The sequence below is a fragment of the Astatotilapia calliptera genome, chromosome 3, assembly GCF_964374335.1.
Source record: "Astatotilapia calliptera chromosome 3, fAstCal68.1, whole genome shotgun sequence".
In the NCBI taxonomy this organism is placed as follows: domain Eukaryota; kingdom Metazoa; phylum Chordata; class Actinopteri; order Cichliformes; family Cichlidae; genus Astatotilapia; species Astatotilapia calliptera.
Window position 1 is genome coordinate 1,919,761 of NC_137424.1, and position 24,203 is coordinate 1,943,963.

General features: G+C 42.1%; 1 protein-coding gene across 1 annotated transcript in view; it reads left to right on the forward strand.

Annotated features, from left to right (window-relative positions):
- Positions 1–24,203, forward strand: part of LOC145419375 (protein NLRC3-like) — a 177,604-nt gene that overhangs the window by 92,651 nt on the left and 60,750 nt on the right. The gene's annotated exons all lie outside the window — the stretch shown is intronic.

Genomic DNA, 24,203 nt, shown 5'->3' on the forward strand with positions numbered 1-24,203 from the left:
GAGCACTCAACACAGACAGCATGGTCAGAAGGAAGAGCGCAGGGCAAGCTAGCAAGACAGAAGTGGACCTCCCCACCCTCATTCAGATCTGGCGTTTGGAATTATTTTGGTTTTCATGTGACGTATGACCCTGAAGGTAAGCGAGTCATGGACTAAAGTAAAACAGTATGTTGGATGTGCCATGCAATGCTCAATTACATGGGTGGGAGCTAGTGTGTTAGCGCAGTTAGCTCGTTAACGTGTTGGCCGTCTAGCCCCTCTGTATAGGGTAGCTCGTTAACGGAGATTTGCCGTGTTGTGGCGTTAAGGTTATTTCAACGAGATTAACCTGAAAGCACTAGTGGGAACACAACGAATATGACTGCACATTTACACCGACATCATCCTAGTGCAAAGACAAAAACAACAAGCATGCATGCTACAAACTTTAGCCGAGTCATTTAGACAGCTGTTAGCACAGGATTCTCCTTATGGAGACCTGATATGTTTAATATGCTGCTGAGAATATAGCCCAGAAGAAGCGGATAGTATAGCTTTTATTTTGGAAAGAGACATTTCTCTGTAATAAACTCTCTTTTCCAAAGATGAGTGATTCCTCAATACAGGGCTCGCAATATTGCTAGCCCGACGTCCCGGGGCTATCTCTGCCCTGCCTGTCGGGCTATTGTAGGAAGGAAAAATATATGTCAATGCTTTTGCATTCTTTCAGAAATGTAGCTGGGTAATTATGTCATTGGGTGAGCCACTGTCAATATGTGACATATTGAAATCGTGTTTGAATTTGCGCTTGTTTTTTTGCTTTCACTTTGCAATCGTGCGAACTGTGTATAGAGAGCGACAGCACTGATCTGTGAGCGATGATAATTTGTGCACCAATTCCTCTGACATCGTCTTATTAATTGTTAGCTTACTATGCAAACATGACAAGTGAAATCTCCCGCAGCTTAAACATGTGAGAGGTTGATCGCGCAGAGAATCGCTGAGCTTATGTGAGTGCGGCAGGATATATATTTCACTACGATGACCTGGATGACTGAGAACCTTCACAGACAGATATATATTTTAGTTCTGCTGAGCCAAATAAGACAGGTCAGGGTGAAGAAGTGACAGCCAAAGAAAAGCTTACCACAAAACGGAGAAGTTATGACAAATCAGACTATAAGGCAAAAAGAAAGTGCAGCTTTATGGTTTCATGGACAAAAGAATTTCTGTGGCTGCAATATGACGAGCTAAAAAACAACACGCACAAGGGTTAGGGTTAAATTTAAAAACTGTACTTTTGTGTTAAAATATATATTTATAATTTTAATAAATGACAAATTAAAAAGGCATGAACATTTTTTTTGTATCGAAAAAATATCGAACCGTGACACCAAAGTATCGAACCGAACCGTGAATTTTGTGTATCGTTGCACCCCTACTGGAAATGGTTCAAGGCACTGAGCTCCCACATCACATCATGGGCTCAATTCTGTCAACTGTTTAAGACAGTTTTTCTGCCCTCCGACAACCAAGAACGCATCCTGAGAGGAATTTTGGATCGTGTTCATTTCACAGAGGCCAACCTACCCCCAGTTACTAACGGAGCCTCACACGCCCGATTCACTACAGGGTGGACACAGTCTTGGACACTTGGAAGACAATTTTTCACAAGTCCACTGGAATACCCCACTAAGAACGAAAGTGAACTTCAATGCTTCATCTGTGGATGCGACCCTCGACACAGGTGCTTCCCTCTCGGCTGTACGAACAGATCTCATTCAAGTAAATGACTCTTACCCTAGAAACACAAGTGAGTGGAATGGTCCTGCACTTAACCTCGCCAATAATGCTCCCTGTATCCCTGTTGGTGTTATTTGGCTCAATATTGGATTCATGAACAAGAACTTTTACCAGCGTTTTGCCATAATACCAGATTTGTCCTCTCCTTTCATTCTGGGAATGGATTTTATGGCAAGAGCTTCTGTTTCTATTCACATTCCCACTAGAACAGTCTACATTGAGGACATCCCCTGCCCACTCGCAGACAATGAAGAGGACCTTCAAAATGATTACTCACATTCACCTGGAACACTGATGTCTTTGGACTTGGTTCGCTCAGACTTAACAGCCAAACTGTCTGAAGCAAGTCTCTCAGAGAACAACAAGGATGCTTTACTAAATCTGCTCAGCAAGTTTAGCTCCTTGTTTGATGGTCAACTTGGTCGAACGGCTCTCACTGAGCACGCCATAGAGACTGGCAATGCAACACCTGTCAATCTCCCACCCTATCGCACGTCACCTGCTAAGAAACGTGTGATTGAAGAACAAGTGCAAAAAATGTTGAAGGACAACATCATTGAACTTTCCACAAGCCCTTGGGCAGCTCCTGTAGTCATTGTAAATAGAGCGGCCACGGAACCAAGGTTTTGTGTGGACTTTCGAGGGCTCAATCAAGTTACCCGAAAAGACTCTTATCCCCTGCCTCGTGTAGATGAGTCTTTGGACTTTCTGGCAAGAGGAAAGTTTGTCTCGACATTGGACTTAGCGCGAGGCTATTGGCAGGTTGCTGTAGCAGAGGACTCGAAGCCTAAAACTGCCTTCATCTCTCACTGCGGTCTCTTCCAGTTTCGGGTGCTGCCCTTTGGGCTCTGCAACGCACCTGCAACTTTTCAGAGACTCATGAACTCTGTGCTTGCTGGCCTCATTTGCAAAACGTGCGCAGTCTACCTGGATGACATTGTTATCGCCTCACCTACCTTTGAACAGCACTTAGTGGATCTTGAGGAGGTGCTGGGCAGACTCCAGGCTGCTGGCTTGTCATTGAAGCTCAAAAAGTGCCAATTCTGCCTCGATGAATTCACCTTTCTCGGGTACCGCATCACATCATCAGGTGTTAAGCCCGATCCGGACAAAGTAAAGGTGGTTAAGGAGTTTGATACCCCAACCTCAGTGAAACACGTCCGTCAGTTCCTTGGCTTGACTGGCTATTATCGACGCTTCATTCAGAATTATGCCCGCCATGCTGAACCTCTTCACGCCATCACCAGAAAGGACAATGCTTTCCACTGGGACGACAGCTGTCGAAGGGCCATGGACACTTTGAAGGATCATGTCACATCAGCCCCGATCCTGTCATTTCCAGACTTCAACCATCCCTTTTCCATTCACGCCGATGCATGTGACATTGGTCTTGGGGCAGTGTTGATGCAAAAGGATGACAAGGGTCGTGAGTACGTTGTGGCTTTTGCTAGTCGCTCCCTTCACAAAGCTGAACTCCCCTACTGCACTTCAGAGAAGGAGTGCCTCGCTGTGATATGGGCTCTGGAACACTTCCGCCCATATGTTGAAGGTGTTCATGTTACTATCTTCACTGACCACAACAGTCTCAGGTGGCTCATGTCTCGTCAAAACCCAACGGGCCGACTCGCCCGCTGGTCACTTTGTTTGCAGGACTTTGATTTCACAATAGTGCACAAACCTGGTGCACAGAACAAAGTTCCTGACGCACTGTCACGCAACCCTTTGCCTCTGACCTGTGACAGGCCGACTGATCTTTTACCAGATCATGCTGTTATGGGCAGCCTGGACATTCGTACTCTGCCCCCCGTCATTCTGGCTGACCGTTCACAATTGAGGCAGCTGCAGTTAGACGATCATGTCACAGGTCCACTCCTCAGAGACATTGAAGCAGACTCTCTGAACAGCTCGGACAATGCCACCTTGTTACAGTATGTTGTGTATGACTCTCTTTTGTATCACAGAGAACCGAAGTCCACATGTGCTTTGCACCCTTTGAAAGAGCTGAAACTGTTTGCCCCTACTTCCATGAGAGGCACCTTGCTGGACTATTACCATGACCACCCCACAGCAGGTCACTTGGGTGTTTCTAAGACATTGGCTAGACTGCGTTTTAGGTTTTTCTGGCCCAAAATGGCAGCTGATGTGAAACGCTATGTGATTTCATGCTCAGTGTGCCAACTCACCAAGCCAAGTCAGAAAAAAGCAGCCGGTCTTATGGTTCCCATTGTCCCCCAGAAACCCTGGGAGTATGTGGGTGTGGATTTTGTTGGGCCACTTCCCCGCACCCCCACTGGTAATGCTTATTTAATCATGTTTGTTGACTATTTGACTAAATGTGTTGAAGCCAGTGCTGTCAAAGAAGCTACATCTCAGGTAGCAGCTGGTAAATTCGTCACTGACATTTTTGCTAGGCATGGTACACCCACTTACCTCATTTCTGACAGAGGGTCTCCTTTTGTGAGTGAGCTTTTTGAACATGTTGTTTCTGCCTTAGGCTCGGTGCACAGACTCACTACGGTATATCACCCTCAGACAAATGCTACTGAACGCGTCAACCGGACTCTGAAAACTGCAATCCGCGCTTATGTAGGTGATAAGCACACATCATGGGACAAGTTTCTCCCTCAGATTTGCTTTGCTCTGCGCACCGCCCCCCATGACAGTACAGGTATGACTCCTGCCATGATGCTTTATGGTTGTGAGTTAGACACCCCGCTTGACCTTATCACTCAGCCTTCTACAGCAGGTGTTGATGAACCGGGTGTGCCTTACCCTGAGACTCTGAGAGCCTCCATGCAGGAAGCTCACGACCACGCCAAAGCAGCTTTGGACTATAGCCATGACAGACAAAAACATTACTATGACTTGAGTAGGGATGGGTATCGAAAACCGGTTCTTGTTGAGAACCGGTTCCCACTGTTTCAATTCCTTGGAATCGTTTGCCATTTTTGCAAACGATTCCCTTATCGATTCCAGTCGCCCCGAATGACGTCACCACGTTGCGGAGTGTCATTTACCTGGCAGGAAACACGGCGCCTAAGCGGCTCAAACGCTCAAAAGTTTGATTATACTTTATGAGAACCGATGACAACAGGGCAACTTGCAAAGTAGATATTGCATTTAAGGGAGGAAACACTACGAATATGCAAAAGCATTTGCTCACAAAACACGCGATGACACGTGTTTTTAATTCCGCTCCGGACTCGTGACTCTCAACCCAGCAGCAGCGGTAACGTTTGCACGTCCTCTCCCGTTAATGCGGCAGGTAAATAATCAACTAACAGTGCATATTATGTTAGCGCGATCTGCCTTATTACAAGACCTGCCATTACTGTACATGTAGGTGACCATGATGAGAGAGACAGACAGAGTCTGGCTAGCGCTCGCTGGCAGTTCTCGCTGCAGTCTACCGGTAGCGTCTCCTTTCAGGCCAGGATAGACGAATGTCACCGAGCAGTGTCTAAGTTTGTGGTCAAAGGCTTGAACCCATTTGCCACAGCAGATGCCCCCGATTTTTGGTAAGTGAATGTGTTTAATTGTAGGCAGGGACATTACTGGATATTCTTGTGTAATTGCCACAGAACAATTTATGTTATACTTTGTTATTGCTACAGAAGAATATTTATTTTATTATTTTACATTTACAATTTTTTTTCCTGGGGACCCTGTGACACCCCATTGAAGAGCCGTAGGCTGGATCTCTTAAGCTCTCACTGTTGGGTTTGTAAGGCCATGTCACTCCTAAATTTCTATCTTGTTCAAAGAGAAGATATAAAACAAAGTTCTAAGCTAATCGACCTTAGTGTTCTCCTTTTTAAAAAATAAAAAAAGAATCGATAAGAGAATCTATAAAGAATCGAATCGTTAAACAGAATCGAAAATGGAATCGGAATCGTTAAAATCTTATCAATACCCATCCCTAGACTTCAGACATCGACATGCCACGTTTCGTGTTGGTGACCTTGTGAGAGTTAAGACGCACCCCAGGTCAGACGCTCAGTCTAACTTTACTGCTAAACTTGCACCACTGTTTCAGGGACCATTGTGTGTATCTCAGAGACTCAGTGATGTTAATTACAGGCTCACTTGGGTGGACTCCGGTGTGGATGCAGGTGTTTATCATGTTGTGAACATGCAACCGTTCCATACCTGGGACTCTCTCACTTCCAAAGAACATTCTGTTTCATTGCCTGCTGAGAGAGAGACCGCAGAGGGTCTGAACTCTGACTCTCAGGCCCACCCTGGCCCCCCTGCAGACACTGACATTGACTCTGAGCCATTCCCCTTTGATTTACCGGACATTGACTCTTCTTCTGGTGTGGGCGCTGTTCCAGAGAGTGTTTCACCCAGATCTGTCCAGCACCCAGCTGCTGGTGGACATTACAATCTCAGGCCCAGACGTTGCCCCAGAGTTACGTCTGGCTGGAGCAACAAAAGATGGACTAATGATTTTCACACAACCAGGCTTGATCTGAAGTGAAATGTTTTGGTTAAACCTGTTTGATGCTGTCTTGTTGCATTGCTACTTTGAGTCATGATATGTAGATGTTTTTGTTTGCTCTACTTAATCCAGTTTTATGGCTCTTTTGTGCGTTAAGGTTCATTCTTGGCATTTACTTAGGAAAAAAAAAAAGAACAAAAGAAAAAAGTGAAAAAAACTAAGAAAACTGATTTTCCACTGTACATATTCGTCTTATTTTCACCAATTTCATTTTTAAATGGTCTTTTGCCCTGTGTGTGTGCACCAATCTTAGCTGTAACCTCTATGTATAGGGTACTGTTAGGTGTGGTGTGTGCTTTTTCAGCTGTGTACGGCTGAGGACAGCCTTTTTCTCACCAGGGGGGGACTATGTAACAGTTGCTATTGTAATGCAGTGTATCACCACATGGCGGCGCCTCCTGTCTCACGACTGGTGTCACCCCCTTTTTGTTCTTCTTCGCACTCCTCCTGTAATGGATGCTCCCGTGTGTACGCGGACTAGTGTGCTCTTTAGTAATGTGTGGTAGAGGTAACACTTTTATTTTTGATATTGTAAATAAATGAGTACTTTTTGGAAAGTCAGAAGCTGTTGCTCATTCGCTATCCACCTGCACACCTCCGCGGCTGGCTTCATCTCCACTGCACGTTACAATATGTTGATTTTTTTCGCCTACTCATATCATAATTTTTTTACTCCTGGTTCTGTATGTTCATGTTCTGTTCTTTTGTAAACTTCATCTGTTTGTATGTTGTATACTCATTGTGTTTCAATAAAGTTCGATTTAAAAAAAGGTACGTTCTAAACGAAGCTTCAGACGTCACTGATCACGTGACTCTGGCCAAACGAATCAAGCCTCGACACGGTGCTTCTGAAGCAGCGCGTTGATCTTTCTGACACACGCACCGGAGCGTCAGCTTCAAGCGGACCATCACTACGTCTCACATCTAAAGGTGTCAAGGTAACTTTGAACTGAGTTCAGTCAATCTGGAGTTTTTCCAAGTTTTCTGTTGCTCTCTGTGAGAGAAGAGCGTTAAAGGCGGGGCTCTCCAGAGCCAGCGCATATTGGGAAATTCATAGGCACCGATCGGTTTTCTATCAGCCATTTGCTGGGAGTAAGGGCGCCCTCCGTTTGCGAGGTGCGCCTGCTGCTGGCGGCACAGGAAGGAGAGGGCAGGGCGGCGGGGAGTCTGGCTGGCTGGAGCGGCATCTAATAACCAACTCGCAAAACAAAATAAAAACAACACAACAAACAGATATTATGATACAGACTTATAATCTGCACCGATGTTTTTTCTAAATTCTATAAAGTGAGCGCGAGAGCCCTCGGTGCGCCTGCGCGCTGCTGAAGTCAAAGTAAACTTTATTGTCATCTCCGCTACAGACAGTCCAGCATATAGAGAGACGAGACGACGAGGCTGCAGTTACAGCGGTGCAAGTAAACAAACAATAAATATAAGAAGAGTAAGAAAATAAATCTACACTTTAGGACTCGGGGTAAAGGATCAATAACAATTTAAATTTATAATTTACAGTTTGATGATTTAAAGTCTCACACAACCCATCAAAAGGGGCGGGGCCGGCTGCCAAGTAGAGCGCATTTCATTTATAATGATGTAAATCCAAGCCCATCATGGATTCACGATCTGAATCCTGGGTTGTGTGAAATCCCAGAAATCAACCTTAGACAAAGTGAATCTGTGAACTAAGGTGTAGGTCTGTTAGGTTAATTGTGCTGATCCTCGGGTTGGGGGATTTGTGTTTGTACTGGAGCGCAAAATTCAAACCAATGGAAGATGGACAACAAAAGTTCAAAGCCATCAGGTGCTCAGGTTAGAAAAAAGAGAAAAGATGCAGGTAAGCAGACGTGTGATTGGATAATGGCAGGTCATCCTGAACCAGTCAGACTAAACTCCAAACAATACATTATGTTACAGATTTTAATATTGTTACTTGTTGATTTGTCCTTTTCTCATTGTGTGACGAATTATGATGACTGTTTGGTAGCTGTTATTGTCTCTCTCTCTCTCTTGTTGAAATCTCCCAATTCTTTGAATCTTTGGGCTGAAGGAGGGACAATACTCGGTGTATCAATGCTCAATCAACAATCATTTATTTCCATACAATTCAACAGTCAGAGCATTACAACGTCCGGACGGGAGAGATGCTACCAGAGGGTCAGGCACATGTCTCAAAATGGTGACGGGTTGCTCACCTTTTTATAGTCTCTAGTGGCCCCCAGCTAGTCGTAAAAGCCAAAACATCACATTCTTTCTCTGTTACAGCGCCTAAGTTATGACCTCGGCAGTTGTTTCTCTGCTTTCTGTAAGGTGGGGGTGTGGAATGTGGTCTATCTATCTCCCCTGTCTTTAGACACAGAGTCTCCTGCTTACAACCTTCTCTTCATGATTCAACAATTAAGCATGTCAAGAAAACAGTGTAACACATTCCCAGCAGATCAAGGATACAGAGTGATGCACATTTATCTAATGAACTAATATGTGAATATGTTCTGTTAACTCAAAAGTATAATGAGAACTAAACTACATACAGCTCTCACACACTCTATATTAAAGGGTATAATATGATCTACAGCAGTATTCTAATTCAACTACTTTGATTACATATATAAGGTAACATATAATAACAGAATAATCTAACACTCTTCATGTTTGTTTCTCTGGTGAAACAATAGTTTTGTGTTAATGTTAGGGCTGCACGATTTTGCATAAAATGAGAATCACGATTTTTTGGCTTAGAATTGAGATCATGATTCTCTCATAACAATAAATAAACATAAAACAACAAATGTCTCACGTTTTGTTGTTGCAGCAAAATGTTGTCCTGCTTGAAATTCCGTCTCCACCATTGCTCGACGCTGCGTGTACAGAGCAGGTAGTGCAACAATAGAAAAATAGCTGCGGGACGGCACTGTGTAGCGTTTGTCTAGGGTGTTGATCGTTTTCCTAAATCCCTCGTTTTGCACAGTGTTGATGGAGCCATATCTTTGGTCAGGTGATAAGTGATAGCCTCCGTAATGTCTTTGTGCCTGCGGGAGTTCGACGTGTATAGGGAAGCGCTGTATAAGGTTCCCGTTATTGATGTTTGGGTGGTTGACCGGGACGGATTTTCTCCTGTCACTTTCTCGTCATCCCTGACGTGCTCTCCGTTGTTTTTTTCCCTGCTAATTTTAGCATCACACGGCACAGCTTCTGTATCACGTGGTATAAGGCTCCGCCCTTGTCATTTGTTGAGCAGGAAGAGTGAGCGCTTGTTTTCATGCAGAGTACGTCCCGGATCAAAATGTGAAGTTTTACAAATCACCACTTCTTTAGTTAATATCATTTCAGTCTCAGACGATCTCGTTTCTCTTACAGAGGTTGAATGCACCTTCTGCGGATGGCGGTACCACACAGTGTGCGTGGACTTCCCCTGCACAGAAGGCAACTACAAATGCTGTGAATGCTAAATAAAGAGAAACAAATGATCTCTGTTGTCTTTGCTTGATGATTGGTTTGAGTCTTGACAATCCACATTGCTGGCGTTGCATCTTTCAATGGCAGCAATGGCAGGTATCAGTGCTCAAACCTTTTGTGTTTGTTTCCAACAAGTTACCCACCTCGGGAAACAAAAATGTGTTGTTTTACTTGTCAGATGAACATATGAGACACTTTGACTCTTCAGTGCAGTGTGGAGCCTAACAAAGATCTGTTTTGTGTCCCAGCTGATCAGCAGGAGGAGGAGAGTCTGACGGAGCAGCAGAGGAACATTTTCAGCTACTTGGACTCAGCTCAGCCACTACAGAGGAAACAATGAGCTCAACACAGAAGGTGACAGACAGAGCAGGACCATATGACCAAAGATATTTATCACCATATACATTTGAACATTTGCCATAACGATGTAGCTGACGATAGAATTGACACCAGACAAAATACTTTACAGCTGCACAACTTTATTAAAAACCCATCAATGTATTTTCACTGAAACAAGCAGCTGTTGTTTATGTGCATTAAAGTTATATAAAAATGTAACAGTGCAAATGCAAATTCCTCGCTGACAGTTTAACCAAAAGGCGTTTCCAGTGGAAACTGGCCGACACATCCTGAGCATAACCATGTATAATATCCACTAAACTTCAGAAGAGGTTATACAGTCGTGGCCAAAAGGTTTGAGAATTGCATAAATATTGGAACCTGGAGAAGTTGCTGCTTAAGTTTTTATAATAGCATTTTGCCTGCACTCCAGAATGTTATGAGGAGTGATCAGATGAACTGCATCGTCCTTCTTTGCCATGAAAACGAACTTAATCCCCAAAAAGCCTTACCACTGCATTTCATTGCTGTCATCAAAGGACCTGCTGAGACCATTTCAGTGATCGTCTTCTTAACTCAGGTGAGAATGTTGGCGAGCACGAGGCTGGAGATCATCATGGCTGTATCCCGATTCAGGTTCTGCAGCTTTAAAGTCCTCAAGGGCCGCGTACTCAAAGACCGCTAAGGCCGAAGTGCGAGGCTCGTAGGCTCGTGAAATGGGACGTCTAGCCTCCGTCGCGCTGCCCAGGTTGCCTAGCAACCATGATACTAACAGCTGGAAACGTTTCATACAGCTTTGTTTGACAGAAATGAAGGAGAACATATTTAGTTCATTTGTTTCTACATGAGCTCTGTGTGATTTGATGAGTATCTGAGGCTGAGACCACAGGACTGTGAAACATGATTGTTGGGCTTCATTTCTGTGCTGAACAGTCGTTTAAGATTAGCTGTAAATAACAATTAGCTGATGTTGTTCATGAGACTAAAGTCATCTCACTGTGGCAATGTAAATATGATATGGCCAATATTATAGTTATTATATTAATCACTTCACTCACAGACAAGTATCTGTGACAGTGTGTATATAGATGTATCATATATAAGAGACAAATATTGTTCATTTAATATGTTGGTACTAAATGTGGCTCAATGCTTACATATATGTGTAAAAAGCAAATGTAGGAGCTGTGATAACTGTGTCTGATAGAATGAAGAGTAGACTGATATATGAAATATTCCTTTATTGGGTGAGAAAATCAGACCATGTCATAACTGCTGTAAGTCACACAGAATAGATATCAGAGCCTTAAACAGGCTGACTTCTGCTAAATGGGTCAAACTGGGCAGAAAGTCTACAAACACATAACATCCTTATAGAATATGATGTAACACTATAGATCAACTTAGCTCAGAATATATAAAGCATATAAACAGTTACAGCAATATGATGCAACAAACACAGCAGCTACTGATCCAAAATACTCAAAGCGTCATAGAACTGAAACCAACATTTATTTTTAGCTCCATTCTGCTGCTGATACAGACTTTAGGTTTCTGAACATTAAACTTGTTGCTGCCTTTCATAGTGTGTAACTTGAAGGCCCTGAGTACTTTCTCCCACACTGGAAACACTGGGATGATCACATTATTTGAACATTACCTAATAAGACTGATTCAGGACCAGAGATGGGCAGTAACGCGTTACTTGTAACCCAAGTAAGGGATTACTATTGCAAAAACGGTAATTAGATTACCGTTACTTTCCCGTAGGAACGCTGTGTTACTAAAACCGTGATTTCTTTGCGAGAATGTCTCACGACAGTGACGTAAGCGAGTGCGCCGTTAGTGACAACAGCTGTGTGGAGATCAACATTGGATCATATATCGATTGTGGGAGAGAGTATGAGCGTGCAGCGTTTAAAGCGTGGAAGTACTGACCTTACTTTGAGTTTGATTCCATAAGAAGTGACAAAAACATTAGCGTCCATCGTGCGTGGGAAGAAAACTTCTTTTTACAGCGGAAAAAAACCCCTAAACTTCCAAGCAAGCACCAAGTGCGCAACGACGTAATGGGAAACTCACAGAGAAACTTGCGGATTCTTCCACTGACCGCGGCACACCTGCACCAGGGTAAACCTCCGCCTACCCAACTCCTGCTTTACAGGTGAAAATAGAGCAACAGGACCGCTGAGTCTTTGACTTTATTTATGTTCTGCTGTGTTTTACTTGCATCTATTTGAAAGACTGAGTGTAAACACAACAAATATTTTATTTTATGTGCTGGAATGTGCAGAAAATAGGTTTCAATGTTAAACTAATTTCTTCCAGTCAGAGAATGTTGCATATAATTAAATTTTTGCTTGATGCATAAAGTTAAAAGATTAAAACTAATAAAACAAGTTTTAAAAAAAGAGACTTTTCCATTTGATTACATTTTGTATGATGGATTATGCAGAAAAAGTAGAATTGGGCTGAAAGATCTATCACTTTATCACCTCTTCAGGTTGTAAATCGTGTTTTTAAAAAGTAACTAAGTAATTAATTACTTTTGAAAATAAGTAATCAGTAAAGTAACGGGATTACTTTTTTGGGAAGTAATCAGTAATTAGTTACTGATTACTTTTTTCAAGTAACTTGACCAACACTGATTCAGGACAGACAGTTATGTTAAACTTTCCTAGCAGTCCTTCACAAACAGGGAACAGTCTGTCTATTCTCTCCATCTGTCAGCTGCTGCTGGCTCTTCCTCCTCCTCTTCCTCACACACTGCTGAGTTTGTCCTGGTGGATCATCAGGGCTGCAAAGCCTCACAGATGATGTGCAGCAGTGGGTCCCTCAGCCTGTCCTCACTCTGGACACTTGCAGTCGTCACACATGGAAATCAAATGTGTGATAAGCTGCAGGATTCAAACACAAGTGTAACTTATAAACACATGTTCATACTTTTATTCCACAATCAGAGAGAAAGAAACAGAGAGAGAGTGCAGGACAGACAGACAGGTGACAGTCTCAGGTGTACACACTGCTACACAACAGCACCAGAGAAGCAGGATTTAGTGTTTGTGTTATTACGAGTGTAAACAAGAAGAGTTCCAGATGGTGCAGTGGACACATGTGTGACTGCTGTGATTAAAGCATCTTTCTTTCAGCTTAACGAGTGAACCGTCAGCTCGTTCAAACACACGTTAAAGTGCGTTTGGCTCGACACCACCGAACAGAGGCAGCAATATAACACAGCTAACATTAACAGTGCAGTGAATCCTGCTTGTGCCGTGATGTTCAGGACTGCAAACCGAGCAGCATCACTGACTTTCAGCTTGTTGTGTTTGTGGATATATGACTGACTTTAATTATCCACAAAATCATCACATTCTCTGTCAGATGAAGGTCGACTATTGAACGGCGTATATTTTAAAGGCTTTAAAACCAAGTTAACGCTGAAAGTACAAACATCACTAATGTCACATAACTCTGCCGACAAGGCATAGCTATGGCTATGAAATGCTCTTTGTGTATCACTTCTTCATTATGAAAGATGTCATTAATGCACTAGTAATGTCTCATCTGGAGTATTGTTCAATCATTTGGTCAGCAGCTAATAAGACAGATCTTAACAGACTTCAGTTAGTCCAGAATAAGGCGTCCAGATTAGTGTGAAGATGTTCATACTATACTAATATTGATAAAATGCATAATAACCTTTCTTGGCTTCCTGTACAGGCTAAAATATTCTATGGCTTACTTGTAGTTCTAAAGAAAGCAATTCTGTTAAACACACCACATTTATTCTGCTCAGCTGCAGTATCCAGATGAAATACATCATCATATTACACAGTTTTCAACAAACTGCAATTTAGTAAATGCTCGAGTAACGTAAAAGTAACGTTTTGTAAAACTGTTACATTTAGAGCAACTTTTAAGTGGAATAAGTTGCCTTAAAAAATTAGAGAATTATTCAAAACTTCAATGAACACTTAAAAGCCGATTTACAGAGCTTTTAGTTGTTGTAAATATTGTAAGACATGATTTGTTTTTGAAATTTGTGTAATGTGCCTCAATGTTATTGATATTCATCATCAACATCATCAACTTTATTTATAAAGCACTTTAAAACAACCACAGCTGACACAAAGTGCTGTACATTGGAACTGTAAAATAAAATTACATGAGCTACAAATAAAACACAAATAACAGAAGAGTGAAATCATTAATTAAATAACTACTTCAATTAAAAGAGAAACTAAGTCTCACTGAGGTTAAAAGCCAAGGAATAAAAGTGGGTTTTAAGACGTGATTTAAAAGTGGACAGTGAAGGGGCCTCTCTAACATGCATGGGCAAACCATTCCATAACTTTGGAGCCACAATAGAGAAGGCCCCGCCCCCTCTGAGCTTCCTCCTGGATCTCGGTACCTCCAGGAGCAGCTGGTCAGCTGACCTGAGAGACCCACAGGGTGTGTGGAGATGAAGAAGCTCAGAGAGGTAAGGCGGGGCAAGACTGTGAAGGCATTTAAAAACAAACATAAGAATTTTAAAATGAACTCTAAAAGACACAGGCAGCCAGTGCAGAGAGGCCAGCACGGGGGTTATATGCTCTCTTTTTTGAGTTCCTTTTAGGAGTCGTGCAGCCGCATTTTGAACCAGCTGCAGACGTGAGAGCAATGACTGACTGACCCCCACATAAAGTGAGTTACAGTAGTCCAGGCGGGAAGAAATAAAAGCATGGATCACTGTTTCAAGGTGCTGCCTCGAAAGAAAAGATTTTACTCTTGCCAGTCGCCTTAAATGATAAAAACTGGACTTCACCACTGCTCTGATTTGGTTGTCCAATTTAAAATCACTGTCCAACTTAAAACCAAGGTCAGTAACAACAGATTTAAAGTAGACTTCCAGGGATCCTAAAACAATAGAGGAGGACTCACAGGGACCACTGGGTCCAAACACCAACAGCTCTGTTTTCTTTTCATTAAAATTTAAAAAGTTTAGAGCCAAACAAGCTTTAATGTCATCTAGACATGTCAAGGGAGGTTTTATGGAGATGCCATCCTTGTGTTTTAGTGGCAAATAAAGTTGGCAGTCATCGGCATAACAATGAAATGAGATCCCATGCCTTCTAAGGATAGAACCCAGAGGCAATAGATACAGTGAAAAGAGCAGTGGCCCTAAAATTGAGCCCTGTGGGACGCCGCATGACAGAGGAGCAGAAGACGATTCGTAACCGAGAAGGCTGACAGAGAAATATTATTATTATTATTGATTGCTTATATTTGAACAATTGTGAAACCTCACTGTGGATGTAAGAGTGAAATTATGTGGATATCTTGAATCCACTTTATTGTGTAATATTTTATGTGAGTATTTGACGGAAGACGAGCAACATCTGTTGTGGAAGCTAACGGGGTTCCTTTAGAATAAACAAACATAGGATTTATTATCACTGAATAATTCTGTATAAATCTATACAAATTATAGAAATATGTAATAGGAAACAACAAAATAATCTAAATTATAAAATAGTGTGTGTGTGTGTGTGTGTGTGTGTGTGTGTGTGTGTGTGTGTGTGTGTGCATGAGTTTAGTGTTTGAACAGTCATGAATTATCTTTAACCCTTTAGAGCCGATCGGAGCGGGAACGCTCTGTTATGCGTAACTATTTTTAAATCCCGGTAGCACTGCAACCACGTAAGCTAGCGCAAAATTTTTTTTTGCATATGAAACCGGAGTTGTACTTAAATCTGATGCCATCAGCTTGTCCTAGGTCACGGTTTCCTTCCACATAAAGGTTTGCAAAAACTGCATAAAAAGCGCTTGCAGGAACAAAAACATAATATTCCAGAAACACGCTTTACCGATAAGATCAGCTGTTCAAAACACTTCCTACGTTGGAATAGACGTCAGCGCGAACTTTTGCATTTCCGCCATTACCTGCCCGAAACCGGAAGTGACGTCATTTTCGCGGAAATGTAGTCTTTTTTGCGATCAGGGCCTCAGGGCCTATACTGCTCTTTTTAAAAGTTATCTTTGACTTTATGACTTTCTGTGTCGTTTCTGGGATGCTTAGGACTCATATTGCACTGCTGGAAATAGTTTATTTTGATGCATATGCTGCTTTTTTGCAAATTTGCAGTATAATATTTATTTTCGTTTTTCCTGCAGTGTATAAAAATTGGTGTATTTCAAAAATAAAACTATGAAGACACTCAAAATAAATTTCCTGTGGTGGGAAACTATTTTGTGCAACTTTTTTGTATTTACAGTTTTGAGGGATAAGCCTCTTAAATTTCTCTAACTACAAATATGTTAAAAAATCAAAAACGATTTTCAATTTTTTTGTAGTTTATTGCACTTTTTTGCAATTTATGTAATTACTATGCACTTAATGAATACATATTATTAAAATCTGGGCTATAATGGTTGTATTGATGTATAGCAACTTGAAATGCTCCCAAAAATGGCTCCACAGCATGTAAAAATATAATATAAGCTCTGGCGGACTTGGTTCTATGGTAGGTCTTAAAGGGTTAACAGCAGGTTGGATGTAATGTGTTAGAACTACCAGCAGGTGGGGATAAGAGACCTTTAAGGTGTTTGGTGCCACGCTCCACCTTCAGGTTTAAAACTAGTGTTAATGGAGTTTGAAGGTTGAGTTTGTTCCACGACTGCATTTCACTCACTGCCTCTGTTTGTATCTCTGTCACTGCAGGACCAACATGGAGCCAGAAGTCAGCGCTCTCAGGAGGCCGACAAACCTCACAGAAGAAAGGGAGAGAAAAAACACACCTGTGACGAGTGTGGGAAGGGTTTTACTGTGAGGGCTTCACTAAAACAGCATCAGGTCATCCACACTGGAGAGAGACCGTTCAGCTGTGACTTGTGTGGAAAGTCTTTTTCCTTGAAGGGTTCCCTAACAAGACACCAACTCATCCACAGTGGAGTTAAAGCGTACAGCTGTGATCAATGTGGCAGAGCTTTTACTGACAGTAGCCACTTACAGAGGCATCTAGTTACCCACTCTGGAATTAAGGCATACAGCTGTGACGAGTGTGGGAAGGGTTTTACTGAGAAGGGTTACCTAAAACAGCATCAGGTCATCCACACTGGAGAGAGACCGTTCAGCTGTGACTTGTGTGGAAAGTCTTTTTCCTTGAAGGGTTACCTAAAAACACACCAACTCATCCACAGTGGAGTTAAAGTGCACAGCTGTGATCAGTGTGGCAGAGCTTTTACTCACAGTAGCAGCTTACAGAGGCATCTAGTTACCCACTCTGGAATTAAGCCATACAGCTGTGACGAGTGTGGGATGGAGTTTACTCTGAAGGCTTCACTAAAACAGCATCAGGTCATCCACACTGGAGAGAGACCGTTCAGCTGTGACTTGTGTGGAAAGTCTTTTTCCTTGAAGGGTTACCTAAAAACACACCAACTCATCCACAGTGGAGTTAAAGTGCACAGCTGTCATCAATGTGGCAGAGCTTTTACTCAAAGTAGCAGTTTACAGAGGCATCTAGTTACCCACTCTGGAATTAAGGCATACAGCTGTGACATCTGTGGAAAAACTTTCAGCCAGAGAGGGAGCCGAAATGAACACCTACGCATTCACACCGGACATGATGTGTACTGCTGTGAACAGTGTGGCAAACAGTTTACAACAGACGCAGTCTTACAACGACACATGTTTACCCACACTGAGGAGAGACCTTATCAATGTGACCTGTGTGAGAAGACTTTTAAATCTCCACATCACCTGAGACGACACCAACAGATCCACACCAGAAAGAGACTCTACAAGTGCAGCTACTGTAAGGTATGTATTTATTAGGGGTGCAACGACAAACAAAATTCACGGTTCGGTTCGGTTCGATACTTTGGTGTCACGGTTCGATATTTTTTCGATACAAAAAATGTTCATGCCTTTTTAATTTGTCATTTATTAAACTTGTAAATATATATTTTAACTCAAAAGTACAGTTTTTAAATTTAATGTTGCTGAAACAAAAGTAATTTAAAAAATAAATATATCTCAGGGCTCTCAAAATTTCAAAATCCCTGGTAGCCCTTCGGGCAGGGACTCTTCAGTTTTTGGTAGCCCAAAATAAATGTAAGTAGCCCGAATAAAAAAGAAAGCAATTTTTTGATTGATGTTTTGTTTCCTTTACAATATTGTTGAAAAAATTGTTGAAAAACAAATTACAACATTGTATAAAAATTACAATCATCAACTCAAATACTTGGTTCTAACTGAACAGAAATTTCTATGAACTTGTAAGAACTGTGTAGGACATGAATCAGTCTGTGTCAGATCCTGAATTTGAAATTTCCACTGAAGTCACGGGTAAGAACAAGTGGAACCAAGATCAAGGCCATTTGCTTTTTGAACTTTGCAAAGACTGCTAAATTGTGCCAGTGGTAGTTCACTCTTTGCAACATAGTAGCTGTTCTAAACAGATTTTTTCAGGTTTATTTTTAGTATGTTATTTGCAATTGGTGTTTGTTCTGGGAAAGATATTGCAGACTGAGCAATAATGCATTTCTTGGATTTCTCATGGGTTCTAATGGGGGCCTTTCTTAGAATGACTGGTCCCAGTAACAAAGGCGCTTGTTGACTCAGCAATTGAAAGAAAACCAACGACACACCCGGCAGAACATTATGTTATTTACACGGGTCCACATAAGTGGTCCGGATGTGCGCATTCGCTGTCAAAATAAAAGACGCGCACCAGATAAGAAGTTGCAGCGTGCGTTTGCGTCCATATAAAAGGCACTGTTTTTGTCCGCTAGAGTGGGATTTTCACGGCACATTCCGCACCACATCTCTGTGCGTTCATCATTTGTTTGAAGCCAGCTCACCTCCTGCAACCACTTTTCCGAGAATACGTGCTTCTTTTGTGGTTCGGACTCCTTCTGACATTTCTTTGGAGGTGGAGGAACATCACAGTAATTGCTTAAAGGAGCTTCTTCGACATCTTTAAGAGTTCTAAACAAATGTCTGTCCTCCTCCAGAAAATCTTATGTATGCAAACACGCGTTGCAACTTCATATCTTGTGCGCTTTTTTTTTTTTTTTTTTTTTTGACAGCGAATGCACACCTGCGGACCACTTATGTGCAGCCCCGGTTATGTAGCTCATCATATTGCAGCCACAGAAATTCTTTTGTCCATGAAACCATAAAGCTGCACTTTCTTTTTGCCTTATAGTCTGATTTGTCATAACTTCTCCGTTTTGTGATAAGCTTTTCTTTGGCTGTCACTTCTTCACCCTGACCTGTCTTATTTGGCTCAGCAGAACTAAAATATATATCCTGCTGCTTTTACACACACACACACACACACACACACACATAACGCTCAGTGATTATCTGCGCGATCAACCTCTCACATGTTTAAGCTGCGGGAGATTTCACTTGTCATGTTTGCATAGTAAGCTAACGATTGATAAGATGATGTCAGAGGAATTGGTGCACAAATTATCATCACTCACAGATCAGTACTGTCGCTCTCTATACACAGTTCGTGCGATTGCAAAGTGAAAGCAAAAAACAAGCGCAAATTCAAACGCGATTTCGATATGTCACATATTGACAGTGGCTCACCGATGCCAATGACATAATTACCCAGCTACATTTCCGAAAGAATGCAAAAGCATTGACATATATTTTTCCTTCCTACAATAGCCCGACGGGCAGGGAAGAGATAGATTTTGGTAGCCCGACTGGAAAAATCGCTAGCCCCAGGACATCGGACTAGCAATTTTGCAAGCCCTGTATCTGATTGAGGAATCACTCATCTTTGGAAAAGAGAGTTTATTACAGAGAAATGGCTCTTTCCAAAATAAAAGCTATACTATACGCTTCTTCTGGGCTATATTCTCAGCAGCATATTGTAGCGGGTCAGGGCTGTTCGGGATTCTGTTTGTACAGTTATGTTTTGTTTATGTTGCCATAGTGATGGGTGACGCCCTCTCACTGCGACGGTGTGTCCTTCCGGGGTCAGAGGGTGCCCTGTGTGTTGTTGTTGCTGTGCGGTTGCCGCGCTGAGCAGTTAGCTAGCGGCAGTGTTCTTCGGCAGATGTCAATAAACGGCTGTGCTCCCTGGCTAGCTCACGGGAAGCAAGACCAAACGACACCTCCGTCTCCTTCTTGTCTGAGCTCGCCACATTGGTGTCAGAAGTGGGATGATGGTGGCACCCCATGTTCTGACCCGAGTGACTTTCCCCCCGCCGGTCGTGACCGGCTGGTGCGCCAAAAGAAGGCACCTGGACATTTGCAGGACTTTGTGTGGGGTAATGGGGTCGTCGGGGACGACTGACCCCTTAGGTTGGGGCTATGTAGCGGGTCAGGGCTGGTCGGGGTTCTGTTTGTACAGTTATGTTTTGTTTATGTTGCCATAGTGACGGGTGACGCCCTCTCGCTGCGATGGTGTGTCCTTCCGGGGTCAGAGGGCGCCCTGTGTGTTGTTGTTGCTGTGCGGTTGCCGCGCTGAGCAGTTAGCTAGCGGCAGTGTTCTTCTGCAGATGTTAATAAACGGCTGTGCTCCCTGGCTAGCTCACGGGAAGCAAGACCAAACGACACCTCAGTCTCCTCCTTGTCTGAGCTCGCCACAATATTAAACATATCAGGTCCCCATAAGGAAAATCATGTGCTAACGGCTGTCTAAATGACTCGGGTAAAGTTTGTAGCATGCATGCTTGTTGTTTTTGTCTGCTTCCACTTGTCTTTGCACTAGGATGATGTCGGCGTAAATGTGCAGTCATATTCGTTGTGTTCCCACTAGTGCTGTCAGCGTTAATCTCGTTGAAATGATGTTAACACCACAACACGGCAAATCTCCGTTAACGAGCTACCCCTGATCGCCCCGTGCGTGGGGCTAGACGGCCAACACGTTAACGAGCCAACTGCGCTAACACACTAGTTCCCACCCATGTAATTGAGCATTGCGTGGCACATCCAACATACTGTTTTACTTTAGTCCATGACACGCTTACCTTCAGGGTCATACGTCACATGAAAACCAAAATAGTTCCAAACGCCAGATCTTTTATTTATTTATTTTTTTTGTCCCGTTGGGTCTTTAGCCATCAGAATTGTTGTCTTAAGGCCAAGAAAAATGCCAAGCGGATTTATTTTACCAAGTGGATCATCATGGCCTTGCCATATTGGTCCATTTGATTGACCTTTATTATAAATTAGAGATGGCACGATACCACTTTTTTATGTCCGATACCGATATCATAAATTTGGATATCTGCCGATACTGATATGAATCCGATATAGTGTTTTTTAATCAACAAAACTGTTTTTTAAATATCTTGCTGCATTTTGAAAGTCTGCAAGTTCATAATCAAGTTTAAAACAACAACTACACTAAAACTATTCTGTTATACCTGTATACAAAAAAAATATTTCATAGTTCAGCAATACTGATCAATCTAATAGGCAAGGCAAGTTTATTTGTATAGCACAATTCAACAACAAGGTGATTCAAAGTGCTTTACAGAGACATTAGAAACAGAAACAAATAAAAAGCATGATTTAAAATTGATTAAAACAAGCAAATAAACTAACTAACTAATTAACAAACAAACAAACAAAACAGTATATAAAATCAAAACAGATAAAATCAGAACAGTAGATAAAATCAGTAGTTAAATGTAAGTTTTGAAATTTAAGCTTAAAAGTGTGGATTTGGTGCTTTATTCAAATGCAGCTGAGAACAGGTGAGTCTTCAACCTGGATTTAAATAAACTGAGTGTTTCAGCTGATCTGAGGCTTTCTGGGAGTTTGTTCCAGATTTAAGGAGCATAAAAGCTGAATGCAGCTTCTCCGTGTCTGGTTCTGACTCTGGGAACTGATAAAAGACCGGATCCAGATGACCTGAGGGATCTGGAAGGTTCCTACTGGGTCAGGGGGTCATTGATGTATTTTGGTCCTAAACCATTCAGAGCTTTATAGGCCAGCATCAGAACTTTAAATTCTATCCTCTGACGGACAGGCAGCCAGTGTAAAGACCTCAGAGCTGGACTGATGTGGTCCACTTTTTTGGTCTTAGTGAGGACTCGAGCAGCAGAGTTCTGAATGAGCTGTAGTTGTCTGACTGATTTTTTTAGGTAGACCTGTAAAGATGCTGTTACAGTAGTCAAGCCTACTAAAGATGAATGCATGGACTAGTTTTTCCAGGTCCTGTTGAGACATCAGATCTTTTATCCTTGAAATATTCTTGAGGTGATAGTAAGCTGACTTTGTTATTGTCTTAATGTGTTTTTCTAAGTTTAGGTCTGCATCCATCACTACACCCAAATTTCTCGCCTGGTTTGTGGTTTTTAGATGTATAGATTGAAGTTCTCTGGTGACCTGTAATCGTTTTTCTTTGGCGCCAAAGACTATTACCTCAGTTTTGTTTTTGTTTAGCTGGAGAAAATTGTGGCACAACCAGTCATTGATTTCCTCAATGCATTTACCAAGAGCCTGTACAGGGCCTCGGTCTCCTGGTGACATTGTGATATATATTTGTGTGTCATCTGCATAGCTGTGATAGTTTATTTTGTTGTTGTTTATAATCTGTGCCAGTGGGAGCATGTAAATGTTAAACAGAAGGGGTCCCAAGATGGAACCTTGGGGAACTCCACATGTGATACTTGTCTGCGCAGATGTGAAGTTACCTATTGATACAAAGTATTTCCTGTTTTCTAAGTATGTTTTGAACCAGTTTAGTACAGTTCCTGAAAGACCTGCCCAGTTCTCCAGTCGTTTGAGTAATATGTTGTGGTCAACTGTATCAAATGCTGCACTGAGATCCAGTAAAACTAGGACTGACATTTTTCCACTGTCTGTATTCAGACATATGTCATTAAACACTTTGGTCAGAGCGGTTTCAGTGCTGTGGTTCTGTCTAAAACCTGACTGGAAGGCATCGTAGCAATTATTCTGTTTTAAGAAGTAACTGAGCTGTTGAGAAACTGCTTTTTCAATGATCTTACTTAAAAACGGGAGATTTGAGATCGGCCTGTAGTTGTTCATTTGTGTTTAGTCAAGATTGTCCTTTTTCAGTATAGGTTTGATTACAGCAGTTTTTAGTGATTCTGGAAACACACCAGATAATAAAGAAAAGTTGACGATCTGTAACAGGTGTGACTCTAAAGTCTTTGAGACCTTTTTGAAAAAACTTGTTGGCAGGACATCTAAACAGCAGGAGGAGGAGTTCAGTTGACCTAAGATGTCCTCCAGGTCTTTGCTGTTAATCGGGTGAAACTGTTTCATGGTGTTTAAACTGTTTCTTGGTGGACACAGTACATATCCTGGATCTGCTGTTGATGTACCAATTGCTTGTCTAATTTTTTGGATTTTTTCTGTGAAGAATTTGGCAAAGTCATTGCAGGCCATGGTCGAATGAAGTTCAGCTGCCACTGACACAGGAGGGTTTGTTAGCCTGTCAACTGTAGAAAATAAGACCCGAGCATTATGGCTGTTTTTAGTGATGATGTCAGAGAAGTAGGACCTCCTTGCATTCCTCAGTTGTAAATTATAATTGTGAAGTTTCTCTTTATAAATGTCATAATGAACCTGGAGGTTTGTTTTTCTCCATCTGCGCTCAGCTTTCCTACACTCTCTTTTTTCATTTTTCACCAGTGTGGAGTTTCTCCATGGAGACTTTTTCCTTCCAGAGATAACCTTCACCTTAATGGGAGCAATAGTGTCCATTACATTTAACATGTTAGCATTGAAGCTATTGACGAGCTCATTGACTGACCCTCTGGACAGGTCAGGTGTTAATGGGAAGACCTGGTTAAAAATTGCACTACTGTGTTCAGTTATACACCGTTTTGTGATCACTGTTGTTGATATATTTGTGTGGGCTGAGATTTTACTTTCAAAGAAAACACAGTAATGATCAGACAGGCCCACATCAGACACAGTAACCTTTGAAATGCTCAGGCCTTTGGAGATCAGTAGGTCAAGAGTGTGTCCTCTATTATGTGTGGCCTCTGTTACATGCTGAGTCAGCCCAAAGTTGCCCAGAGTGTTACTCAGGTCTTTAGTCCCTTTGTCCTGAGGGTTGTCCACATGAATGTTAAAATCCCCAACGATAATTACACAGTCAAAATCAACACAGATCACAGACAGCAGTTCACTGAGGTC